This window comes from Schistosoma haematobium, chromosome 1 (assembly GCF_000699445.3).
Source record: "Schistosoma haematobium chromosome 1, whole genome shotgun sequence".
NCBI lineage: Eukaryota > Metazoa > Platyhelminthes > Trematoda > Strigeidida > Schistosomatidae > Schistosoma > Schistosoma haematobium.
In genome coordinates this window covers 36,376,883-36,390,446 of record NC_067196.1, presented here as the reverse complement: position 1 = coordinate 36,390,446, position 13,564 = coordinate 36,376,883, and the positions used below count along the sequence as shown (strand labels likewise).

The 13,564-nt window shown below is 39.0% G+C and overlaps 1 protein-coding gene across 1 annotated transcript in view; it reads right to left on the bottom strand.

The window, feature by feature from the left end:
• The window catches only part of MS3_00008940 (uncharacterized protein), a 60,495-nt gene extending 58,499 nt beyond the window's left edge, over positions 1-1,996 (bottom strand). Inside the window, exon 1 of the mRNA XM_051217284.1 lies at positions 1,722-1,996. The gene's annotated coding sequence lies outside the window, so the exon portion shown is untranslated. The remainder of the gene's footprint in view (positions 1-1,721) is intronic.
• Between the last annotated feature and the right edge of the window lie 11,568 nt (positions 1,997-13,564).

The window sequence follows — 13,564 nt, the reverse complement described above, 5'->3', positions numbered from 1 at the left end:
ATGACTATGAGAGAGTCATCACGAACCGTTATTGTCGTCCCAGGTTTTCCGGTGCGTTCAGGTTAAGCACCTTGTTGTTTGGAGGTTGAAGCACGTTTATGAATCCTTGGCTCTTTGATGACCGTACGGACATTCTTGGGGGTAGACCGTGCGAATAGATCACCAGTTGACTTCCGTTCAACAGCTGGGATGTTCAACTTAGACTGTGACGTCTGGTCCTTTTTAGCTCTTTTAACATGGGTCCAATCACCTAGTTTTCGGGAACCACTGTCGCGTTCAAGGACCTTGAGCTGTGAGGCCCGAGTTTGCTGAGGGAGTCGAGTACCGTCATCGTAATCATGGTGCTGAGTTTCAGCGTGTCATCATTAATGCTGTTGCATGCTCCGTCGTTGGTAGACCTATCGACATCCCTGTTCTCGTATTCAATACGCTCTCTTGTTTATCTACCCATTTTTTGACTGTCTTCCCAAGTTTGCCGACAACTTGCTCTGCAGACCTGTCAGTAGGACAATGATATTACTCAGTCAGTTAGTCAGCTACAACGTAGGACCACGCACATATGTGCATCGGTCCAGGTTGCCATACCTCATTAACACAACAAAATGGACACCGGATTCATAATACTTAATTCAGAGGTGGTAATATATAAAAGAAAGATTGCAATAAGGATATAGTACAGGAAGAAAGAATTAGTTCGTAGAAAAAAGATATGAAGTGATTTTAATCTCTTATTTTAAGGGAAGACAGGGAGTGTATACACCGACGCCACTGTGATCGATTCTGAGCCATGTCACCAAAAAGTCTCTAACCATCGGTAACGGTAGTCACGCGGACCCCAACCAAGTAGTCTGCATCTACCAACATGGCTCAGACTAGAAGTTAGTGACTTCAAGCACTGATGCCACGTTTTGGTTTGGCCACCCCTAACCTTCTTCCAACCATTCCCAACACCGGTTAGCATTGCACGTCGTGGTAATCGGTATTCAGGCATACGTAACACGTGGCCCAACCATCTCAGTCGATGAAGATTCACAACCTCATCAACTGATTTACCACCATTCTCTAATACCTTGCGTCTAACCTCACTATTACTTACCCGGTGATCCCAGCAGACACCAGCACTATTTCTAAGGCATCTGTGGTCAAATACTAGTAGCTTACGAGTGTCTTCTACTCTTAATGGCCATGTTTCGCTACCGTAAATTAAAACAGAACGGACTGCCGCGCAGTATACTCGTCCTTTTATTGATAGACGGATATCTCGCCTTCGCCATAGGTGACGTAAGTTAGCAAAAGCCAAGTGAGCTTATATTACTCAGCAAGACTACAGCATCCGCGCTGTATGTAACACATTCCCACTTATGACCCGACTTGCTGAGTCTGTTGTAAGCGGTTGCTGTGAGATCTGTGCACGCTTCGTGGAACCAACCTTTGCAGTTGTCGCACTGCATGCCAGATGTAAAAGCGAAACGGAATTCAGGTCGTTTGCATGAATTTTTCATGACTGTATTGACGTGAACTGTGTTGTAGATGCTAGCAAAAGCGTAAGACCTTAAAAAATACACTAAAAAGCACACTGAAAACGGACAAAAATGGATAAAACGGATGAGATAAACTGAACTAGTTTTTACGTGAAAAACTGAAAAAAAACCGAAAAGTAAGCTAAGGCAAAACCACAGTTAACTATTAAGTTGGGTGAAACTCGGAAAAAAGTAATCTACCGGACGTATAGCTTGGGATAGATTCTTTTGGTCAGAAATGGTACTTTTGTTGCGTAAGAACACAGCAAAAGTTTGATAAATGCAAATCACGTTAGGACTAAACTTCCCGTTCGAAAAGCGCGGTCAAGGTACAAATTAATTCCGAAAACGTGAGGAATCAAATGTTTTTCAGCCATCAAAAGGTTACACAACATATACAGGCAAATAGAAGGCAAAGACTAATAGCAGAAACCACAGGAAATAGTAGCGCAGAATGCAGACACACCGCCACTTCAATAACCACTTATTTGAACATCCAGTAACAAATATTCTATCTTGCTCTTTCCATTGCACCGTTGCACCCTCTTTCGAATTAAGATCCAACTTTTCCTTGAAAAAAAATAGATCCTTTAGTAGATTTATTCGATTTAAGAGCTTATGGCCTCAGAAATTAGTAGATAAAGAGACAGCAAAAAGATAAGACAGGCTATCATGCGAATTATCAATAAAGATTCATATTGCCAATAAAAATAAAATACTACCTTTAAACATAAAAAAGATACTAATAAGGGGGTCGAGCGTTTTAATCGTTCATTGTATAAAAGTTTGGGAAGATCCATCCATAACTTCGTTCCCACAAGAACACTCGAGGGTCCTGATTAAACTTTCTGCTTGACCATTAGAACAAAGCTACATAGGGACAAAGATCAGATGTCTACACCATATATTGCTCAACAAGGTAGTAACTGGGACCTCAGCAAAATGCGAACCAATATCAGTCACCAATAACATATGAACTAACTTTGACAGAACACTTATATCAATGTATGCATTATTAAGTCAGAGTTTGCCGAAGTTTTAAAAATTGGTAAGTTTAATTCCGTAAATAGTTTGACACTTGGTGACATCCGGTGGCTCTTCTGTCATTACCTTCAAAAATCATGGAGTCCCTGATATGCGACGGTTTAAACGACTATCTACAGTCCTTAAATTTCTTCTCACCCCAACAGCATGGTTTCAGGAAGGGTGACGCTTGTATTACCAACCTGCTGACTGCGGTTTACAGATGGACAAGCATCCTTGATCACAAGGGGAAGGTTGACATCATCTACCTAGATTTCTCAAAACCTTTTGATAAGGTTAACCATACATGTCTTATCAATAAGCTCAAACGATTGGGTATCAGACCACCTCTAATCGATTGGCTTACTTCATACCTGAAAAGTCGACATTTTAAGGTCAGGGTTAATTTCACTTTATCTCAGGCTATGGAATGTCCTAGTGGGGTCCCCCAGGGCTCAGTACTAGGACCTCTTCTCTTCTTGATCTACATAAATGATCTCCCTCAACAGGTAACATCAGACTTATTACCTTTTGCCGACGACGTGGAACTTTGGAGAGAGATACGCAACCAAGACGATAGACAGGCACTTCAGGAGGATCTGACTCGACTTCAAAGTTGGGCAGACGATAACGGACTTACCTGTAACACTTGAAAGTGTAAAGTAGTCCATCTGCGACATGTTGCAGACTACAGTTATAACCTAGGAAACTCCTCTCTAGTAGTATCCCAAGTCGAAAAAGATTTAGGAGTCCTGGTGCCCCATGATTTAAAGTCTTACGCTGACTGTGACAAAAATGCCTTCCGAGCAAACCTTGCACTGGTAACATTGAAGCGCATTTTTGGCCAATTTGACGGAAGAACTTTCCATACAATCTTCAATAGTTTCATCCGTCCCCATTTGGAGTACGGAAACATAGTATTTCCCCCGTCACTCCAAAAGGATAAGGACACTCGAGCGTATCCAACGGCGAGCCACGAAATCAGTTCGAGGAATCAAATTTAAACCTTATGAAGAACGCCTCCATTCACTAGACCTTTATCCATTAGAGTATAGGCGTCTTAGAGGTGATTTATTAATGGCTTATAGTATTCTTAACACTTCTGGACATCCTCTCAAACACCTACTTAAGCCTAGTTCGAATAATAACCTAAGAGGTAACACCCAGAAACTGGAAACACAACATAGCAAGACGGAATGTAGACATAACTTCTACTCCTTAAGAGTTGTCAAAAGCTGGAATTCGCTGCCAGCCGAGCTAGTCCAAGAGACTTCTCAGGAGTCCTTCAAGAGGCAACTTGACCTATTTTTAAGGACCAAGGACAGCATCACACTATGATTTACCAATTTCTTTTCCTCTTTTATTGTTAACATACCTAGGTTCCTGCCTGGAGGATTTGGTGATCCCCTGCTACTAGACACGGAAGCCTGTTTAGCGAAAGCTTCTTCTATTCCGTCCACAACCATTTGAACCAATTGAATCATCATTTCTCACTAATATTAGATTAGTGTGGTTATGTTTATGTAGCGTTAACAAGCCAATACTTCGTTTGTTTTTGAAGCCGTTTTCATATATGTGTATTCTTATGATCAAATTGACCTCTTTATACTTCAATTTTAATTAACTTTGATCTTTTAGAAGAAACCCCTCTTCATGAATCTGCAATTCTATAGAGATGTAGCTAGTGTTGTGCCACTGGATAGAGCGACTTGAGTAGCTAAGAGAACGTTTAGTGCAGATAAACTCATCCTATCGTAATCGACCTGATCTATGATGTTTCTTCAACTGAAGGATAAGTTACCTGGTGACGCCACATCTATGTGTAGCTATAAAATTACGCTTTACGTCGTTATTGACAGACTTAGCACTAAAATTGCAGATTTGTCACGATTTGACCACCTAATCTATAAGATCTTACGTAGGAGTCACATTATTGTCTTCACTGACTCGTCCCATTGTAACCCTCGCCATTATATGATGAAGAGCACATCTAGATTGGAGATAGGACGATATACTTGATATGAATGAAAGAGGTAAGTTACACAAGAATGACCACGTCTGCAAGGCTCAGCAATGCCATCCGATTAACTGAGTTCATCTTTCCGCGTTCACCATAATTAACGTTCCCTTCGTGTAAATTGTTGAATATAAGTCGTTTAAGTAATCATATGCTCGGCTCCCAAGGTCATTTTGTTCGGGTCCAATGTAACTATATATCTACGAATTCAGCCGCTCCTTCGGAGAAAGCTATAGTGAGTGCACTGCCAGACAACTGAGCCAAAGAGTTAGTTACCACTTCTCTTCGTGGTTAGGAAAGGGTATATTCAAGACAATACGTAGATCTGTTCTATTGCACTTGATCGATAGTGGTGACGTAGTAGACAGAAATGGGTCATTCGGCGTGATTCGTTGCATTCCTACTAGTTATCCCTAGTGGTTCAATCTCGTCGCTTACACATAGCAGAAGTTATGAGAATTTAAGCTAAAAATCAAGTCTTTGTGTTCATAGGAAAGTTGTAACACCTTTATCTCTCACTTGGTCTTCATAGATGATTTTGTTTATTACTATTTTCCACATTCTTCATCTTTTTATTTCTTCACCCCCTTCCACTTTTTTCTTTTCCTAAGTATTCGCTTCATAGTCCAATTATGTGGACACGTTTTGCTACGTAACCTTATAATTTTTATGGATGATATTTCAGTGCCTATATTTTTCTAAACATTGACCTATTCCATATTATGGAAATTTGATTCAAGCCTTTTTTTATTCTTATCACAACTAGTACACCTTTCGTCACAATGCCAATTTGTACTTTTCATTTATTATATATATTTATGTAACCTATACCACTTTTGTCATTGACTTATGAACTGCCTCGACTGGTTTAATGACTTCGTATATGCATATAAATATTGCCGTGTATTAGAGTAAAACCTGGTGAGGATTTAATAGAAAAACAATATTATTCTCTTATATGTGCTGTTCTGAATCACAATATAAGACTTTTTAAAATAGAGCCCAATCAAGTTAATTGCTTGTATAAGACAGAATATGTTAAAGAGGTATATAGTATGAACAAACGGCCTGATTGTTCCGTTTGTGGTGTTCATTTGGGCAATATCTGTTGTCGATTCCATACCATGACGATATCGCTCAGACTGTTTAACACCTAGTGCTCTGTCACTTATACAGAAACTTTACAGACAAATCATCAGCCTTACACCTCTATCAAAAGAACTGGAGAGGCAGGGGAATAATTTTTGCAGAATATTATTATCAACTTTTAGACTTGTTTTTTGGAACAATAATATCAACCAGTAGAATTATGGTCTGCTATGGTATAAGTACTATTATATAATAGACTTAATTCCAAAATGGTTGATTTGTCGTGATGTGACTTTCTAATCCATAAGATTTTACGTGGACGTTCTATCATTGCCTACACTGACTGGTCTTGTCGAGATCATCAGCAATATGACATCTAGCGCTTCTAAAGAACACATTTAGTCTAGAGATAGAACGACATATTTTATAGCAATTAGGGAGATACGTTACACAAGAATAACCACATCTACAAGGCTGGGCCATGCCACCCGATCGAGTGGTTAAGAACTAATGCTTCTACAAACCTCTGTGCATAATACTTTTGAGAATAATGTTTTATTTGTACTAACTGATGATTCCTTCGTACTTGAGAATGATCCTATTACGAATTCGAAGTATAATACGTTCACTTGAGCTCATCCAGTTCTCCTAACTTAAATTGTACTATTTCGAGAACTCTTAATAAGCGCCTTATTTCGAATACTTCTCATCATCAAACCGGTATAGCATTATCATCATATGTCGGACATTTAGATATTATTTGAAGTGGGGGTGACTTCGAAACCTGGTGCATGGCTAGAAAATATATTCGATATGATAAATTCACGGCTTTCTTCTGACGTTGATCGACAAACAAGCCTATAACTTGCTAAAGTATATGGCTTTTTCAGAGAAACTAATTTCTCTTTCATATGAATTACTCAAGGAATCGCTAGTATTCATTTTCAGTGTGCCAGCTTTGAATCCAGAAAGCGATGAAAGTTTCATAAAATGTTGTGACAAAGTAAACAGAAAAAGAAAAACTTTGCTCCACAAGTGCAATTTTGGGTGCCAATTGGGAATTCAGATTTGTGATTGGTCGATTAGCGGTATAAATATTCCAAATTTAGAGGAGGAATTTATTCACAAATCTAGGAGTTCTATCTAAGGAATTAAAATAACATGTATTAAATATGAGGCAGAGAATAAGTCTGATCTCTAATCAGTGAGAAGTTTCAGTACTGTGCATAGTCGATCTGGTGAGACATACGCTCAGGGTTGCTTAAGCTTGCGTTCGCTCAATAATGGTTTATCTTTCAGCGGAAATATCGAAGATGAATAAATGGAGAATTGAAAAGTAGGTTACAGATGTGAGCACAGGTTCGGTAAGTGCTTATCCTGTTATAAATCCTACTCACATAATTCATGTGTATTTCGACATACCAAATGCTTTAATTGCAGCAAAATTGGGCACATCAAATCGATCTGCAAAGCTGCTCTCCATTTTGCCTCGAGTAATGATGAACCATTCAGTTCTGGTTTTATTCGGTTGGCTGTTTCTAATGATCATTTACCTTTGTCCACGATTTTGTAAGGTAATTTCTGTTACAGGAAAACTGAAGACACTTAGCGGATTAAAATATCTTTATTGTATATCAATAATTTACTGTGTTTTTGAATGTATTTATCTTACTTAACTTTGAACTTGTTTGTTTATATCATTATTTCGGACATTTTGTTTTCCGTTTGTCGTTGGTTTGGTATTTGATATTTTTGCTCCGGGAACCTACAAAATTCGTTTGTTTTGTAATTGTTATAATTATTGTTGTTAGAACGACATTTGGTCGAGTATTTGTGAATTACGAATAAATTTGGTATCTAAATTGGAATTTTGGTTTTGCTGTTAATTTAGGTTCGTAATTTGCAAGTAGATCGATAGTCCGTACTTCAATAACTGGGACGAATAAAACTTGGACGTAATAATGTCCATATTCAGAAGCTATTATATACCTGACTTGGTTCATTTCATGACTGTATTGCTGACACAGACAGTACGGAGTCATATATCTGTCCAGAATTAAACGAAGCTTTGTTAGCCTTGCATGACCCTGAAACTAAGCTCCAGCCACAACAAGCTTATGTTTCGCGTGACATTTGTCGAGAAAGCTGAGGGAACTCGTATTCAAAAAATAATTGGAGCAACACAATAAATTTATTGTATCGCCTAAATACACGGCGAATTGTCCACTGTTCACTATATATACTCCGAATTGTCTGCTTTTGCTACAACTTTTAAAACACCATGGCATAACCCGAAAGGTCTCCTATGTTCGCCTTTATTCCCACAAAACACACTAAAACTGCAATCCACGTGAAAAATGGTATATGTTTAGATAAATTTATTGAAAAGAAAAAGCGTATTCTTATACAACATCAAAACAGAAGCTTGAGCATCAATCGTTATGCATTTTCATTGCCACTACCAATTCATTGTTATTGGGAAAGATCTACAAAAGAAATAAACAGGTGATGTATCATTAATAAGGCATGTGTACTTGACTGCAAGTTCGGTGAAAAACAAACACACTTCCTCAACACTTGAATAAAGTTTCCCATGTGAATAAGAAAGTAAGCTCATGTTGAAAAATTTTTTATTGAAAAATAAGTTGAACATAAAAATTATTCCACGGATTACTTCTTTTAGCCACGACTGTCAGGCTATTGAGAATCAAAGTAATCTTCTACTGAATTTTGAAGTATAAAGAACAAAAAAGGTTACAAGGATATCTGAATGACATGCTTTGGCGCAGCCAGGTACTTGAAGCTCCACTTACGGTTATGTTCCTTAACACTGCAGACTGTACCTATATAACAGTAGGGAAGTTATCACTTTAAATTAGTACATACCTGTCCCTGTTACCTACGATTACGCTTCATTAATTTGTCTCTCACGTCGTGAAAGTAACCTTGATATCGTACAGTTTCGCAAAGTCTTTTTCATTGACAGATGGTGACAAAAAGCGATCGGTTAATGCACCTGAAGTTTAAGTGATAGATATAAGTTACTTCGTATGCAGCCCTAAAACCGGCATTTCTGAAGTGCTCGTTTTGAAATTACTGGCAAACTCATGTGTCATGAGGTACGATAAAACATATCGCATTGATGTTTTAGGATCTTTATACATTAACCGCGTTAACATGGCCATCTGTGTACTGAATTGTAAAGAAATCTTTCTTTACGCTTCAGTGCACCTCTAGGAAATGTTAGTAAGATTATTGTACTGGCCTCTTAGGCGTCTCAGTGTTTAGTCGCAAGTTGTTTTCTTCCTTTGAAGTGTTTTTACGGTGAAGTTCCAGTATTTGGAGGGAAACTAACATATCCTTTGCAGATTGCAGACCATCTATAGTAAATTATAGTTTCTATGTTTGTTACTCACCAAATTCGTGAATGACCTTACATTTCAGAACTGACCAACTGTCATCTGGTCGGTCGCAGTTTTGCAGGTGGATATTGACCAGCTCCGTTGGAAAAAGGCAAAGTTCTTTGCCAACAATCCACTGCTTGGCTGCTATCGTAAGTTGTTTCTTGCTAAGAATGTCAACAATGACGTATTGTTTGTTAGCGGGCTAAAAGTAACAGAATACATGGTGAAATGGTTTATCATCAGGAACTAAGCACATATAAAACAAAATACATTCACTTATAAGTATGCAGTAATGGAACTATTACTAAATAATTAATACAATTAATGGCTATACATTTACAGTCGATGTCCTTAACCGATACCCATGTGTGTTCATGGCTAACTACGGAGCATATAAATATCCCTATATCACTGGATGGGAAAGGATCTTCGAAGTAATTACGTGGGTCAGTGAAAGACCTCAATTTTATTAGTCCGTCCTCCCCTATATCAGTGACTAAACCAGGCTTTCTGTTTACTACGATAACATTATCAGGCTTAAATGAATTTATTTTGATATTCTTAAACATAATTACTTGTTTATTTGAGACCTCCTTAGCGGCTGTTGGGGTAGTATTAGTTAAACAGCTAACTTGAAGCCTATCGCAGAAGGGCATAACGCTGAGCTGCTTGCTTAGCAACAGCATGCCCGCTATGCACAGTTTTTTATTCGCCTCATGAAAGACTCGAATGGAAAGGCTGAAAAACTATCTAAAAGTCCATGAGCACGAACGTCGTTAGGAAGGTGCTGTAACATATGCACATGTAAACTAAGTTTTAAGACCCATAACACCATTCGTATTCCTTAAGAAAGTTTCGTAAATTCATTTTGACGGATTCTACAACGGTAATATGTAATTAAGGGTGTGCAAGCAGATAAATAGATAACGCTAAACACCGGAAGTTACGATACAAAGGTTGCGGCAATGTTTTTCGCTGAATAACTGGGTCTAAATGCAGAAGGAACAACCTACATTCCGAAGCTTTCCATACCGATACGAAGTCTAGTGCACGGCATTTACGCTGAAAGTCGGAGGGAGTACTTGCAACGCAACCAGACATTAAATTATTTATGTCCCTAATTCCACATGAGTTCATGTTAAGCAGTCTTTTATGTGAGAGATTAGCTAGCTTTTTGGTGACACCTAGGTACACCATGTGTATAGGATCTAAAGTAAAAGTTAAGATCATATTAATTGAAAGCGTTTCCAGAATCGAATGGCCTTGATTGTGAATAGATTGAGTCTGACGACGAAAGTTGTCGCCCGTTCTTAACGTATATTTGTAACAGCTTGGATTGGTTGGTTAAGAGTTGACCCCAAACAACCAAGTATATGCCAAAACAGTATTGTTCAAGTATTCATTCACTTCCTTGTTTTATATAAGCGTTATATTCCCTATTATCTTATATTGAATGTTGAGAGCCTTTGTTTGTCTGAACAGACAATCCCACGCTCCACTGTGACTGCGCTAAGATCGAAATAAAGACCTATTCACTACTTGTCTGGTTTCTTCTATCAATAGCACGAGGGTTACCTTTGGACACGAAATTGGTGAGCCCTTTTGAACACAAATTTAACCTCATTTTTGTTATTAATATTATATTTTTTGTACTCAATCGTAAAAGTAGACCTGATTATCCGTAAACTAAGTTGGATATACAAATAGTTTTTTCTTTTTTTAATTACCTTAAGTTATTCGTGTTACAGAAACCATTTTTTCGTGCTAACTTTATTGCTATATTTGTCACATACCCCATGTCAGACTCAATAGAACCCCATAATCTGGATGATTTGTCACCAGTGGAGATAGACACTGTTATGACTACGAAATCCCGACTTCCAGAATTTGATCGTAGTGATCCTGAGTTGTGGTTTGCTCAACTAGAGCATTATTTCACGAGACACAATATCAAATTTGAAGGGATTCGCTATAGAGATTTGTGTTCTATCCTTCCTCCTTCAGTCGCCAAAGAAGTTCGTGACTTGATTTTAAGTCCACCATCACCACAACCATACACCATCTTAAGACGAGAGATAATGAACCGTTTATCATTATCAGATAGTCAAAGAATTCAAAGACTTTTTCAAGGTGAAACACTAGGTGATCGGTCGCCGTCACAGTTTTTACGTCACCTCCAAGTCTTAGTGGGTGATAACACAGTGGGTGAAGCAGTCCTAAAACAAGGATGGATACAAGCTCTCCCATGCTACGTCCAACACTGTTTGGATGCACAAGATCCTGAAACCTCATTATCTCATTTAGCGCGTATAGCCGATAGAATAATGGAAAGAGGTCCTCCAACTGGATCAGGCACAATAAATCACACACAAAAAGTAGAATCAGCAAAAGACCCCGTAATAGAAGGACTCTTTGAGAGTGTTAAGAGTCTCACTGAGGCTGTCACCAGAATGCAAATGAGTCATAGAAACAGGAGCAGGTCACCACAACGACCACGATTCAAGTCACAAAACAGGTCACAAATGTCCAGACAATCTGGGCAGTTTTGTTGGTACCACTGGAAGTTTGGTGTCAACTCAACCAAGTGCATGCAACCATGCGCCTGGCCTAAGCATAATCCTAAGGCAGCGGGAAACGAGTAACCCCTCCCCAGGTCGCGACGACTGAGGAGGGGCGCCTAAACAGTCGCTTGTTTTATGTTAGAGACAGAAACTCTAGCTTGAATTTCTTGGTGGATACTGGCGCTGCTCTTAGCATCATCCCTCAAAATAAAACTGAGATTAGTCGAGAAACATCATCAATTACACTTCAAGCTGCAAATAAAACTAAAATCGTGACATTTGGGCTGAAAACTTTAACCCTAGATTTGGGGTTCAGGAGGCAATTCCCTTGGGTTTTCACGGTAGCCGACTTAGATCTGGCAATACTGGGGACGGACTTTCTAGAGAGATACGAATTTCTAGTTGACACCAAGAAACGGCGATTAACACTAAAAGAAACTTCGTATTACACAAAAGGCAAAGAAGGTCACATCAGCTCTCTTAACTTGATTCAAACTCCCCCAGTAACAACAGCGAAATTCCAAGATATACTCGCGGAATTTCCAAACTTAACTAAACCAAACCCACAGCCTTCTAAAGACAAACTAAAAGTAAGTCACACTATCAAAACCGAAGGTGCACCGGTTTTTGCAAAACCCAGGAGACTAGCACCAGATAAGCTCAAAATCGCTAGGGCCGAGTTTGATTATGTGCTACAGTTGGGTATTATCCGTCCCTCTGATAGTCAATGGGCATCCCCTTTGCATATGGTCCCAAAGAAGAATGAAGGTGACTGGCGACCGTGCGGGGATTACAGAGCCCTAAACCGTCAAACCGTACCAGATAGGTACCCAATACCTCATATCCAAGATTTCACAAACGGTTTACAGGGTATGAACATATTCACTAAAATTGATTTAGTCAGGGCATATCACAATATCCCGGTGGCTGATGAAGATATTCCCAAGACAGCTATTACTACACCCTTTGGCTTATTCGAGTTTGTACGCATGCCATTCGGCCTGAGAAATGCGGCACAGACATTTCAAAGATTCATAGATAACCTACTTCGAGATATGCCATTTGCGCAGGGGTATATAAACGATTTGTTAATTGCCAGCCCCGATTTGCAATCACACGAACAGCACGTACAAGCAGTGTTGAAAAGACTGGATGAACATGGAATAAACATACATCAAAGTAAGTGTGTTTTCGGTGTTCAAACTTTAGAATTTCTCGGTCACACAATAAGCCCAGAAGGGATTAAACCTATCAAAAAAGAAGTGGATACCATCAAACAATACCCCATACCTAGTTCTCTAACACAACTGAGAAGTTTTCTAGGTCTAATTAACTTTTATCGCAGATTCATACCAGGTTGTGCACAATTAATGCAACCTTTGACAGATTCACTTAAAGGAAAACCAAAAGAATTCAAACTGTCTTCTGACGCCATCGAAGCTATTAAACAGCTTAAAGATAAACTGGCTCAAGCAACTACGTTGATATATCCGAATTCTCTTTCCCCACTTGCTTTGATGGTGGATGCTTCAGATAAAGCAGTAGGCGGTACCCTTAACCAACTGGTTAAAAACGCCTGGAAACCAATTGCTTTCTTCTCGAAAAGACTCGCTCCAGCCGAAACAAGGTATTCTACCTTCGGGCGAGAACTTCTTGCAATCTACCTGACCATTAAACACTTCCGACACATGTTAAAAGGTAGGGAATTTATAGTTTTTACGGATCACAAACCTCTGACGAATGCTTTAAAAGCGAGAGCCGATAAATACTCACCTCGAGAAGTCCGACACCTTGACTATATATCACAGTTCACAAGCGATATCCGACATGTCAAAGGTCAGGACAATCAGGCAGCAGATGCTTTATCCAGACTAGAAATGAACGTGCTACAGCAGTCTACAGTAAACTTCGAAACGTTGAGACACGAACAAGAGCAGGACCTAGAATTAC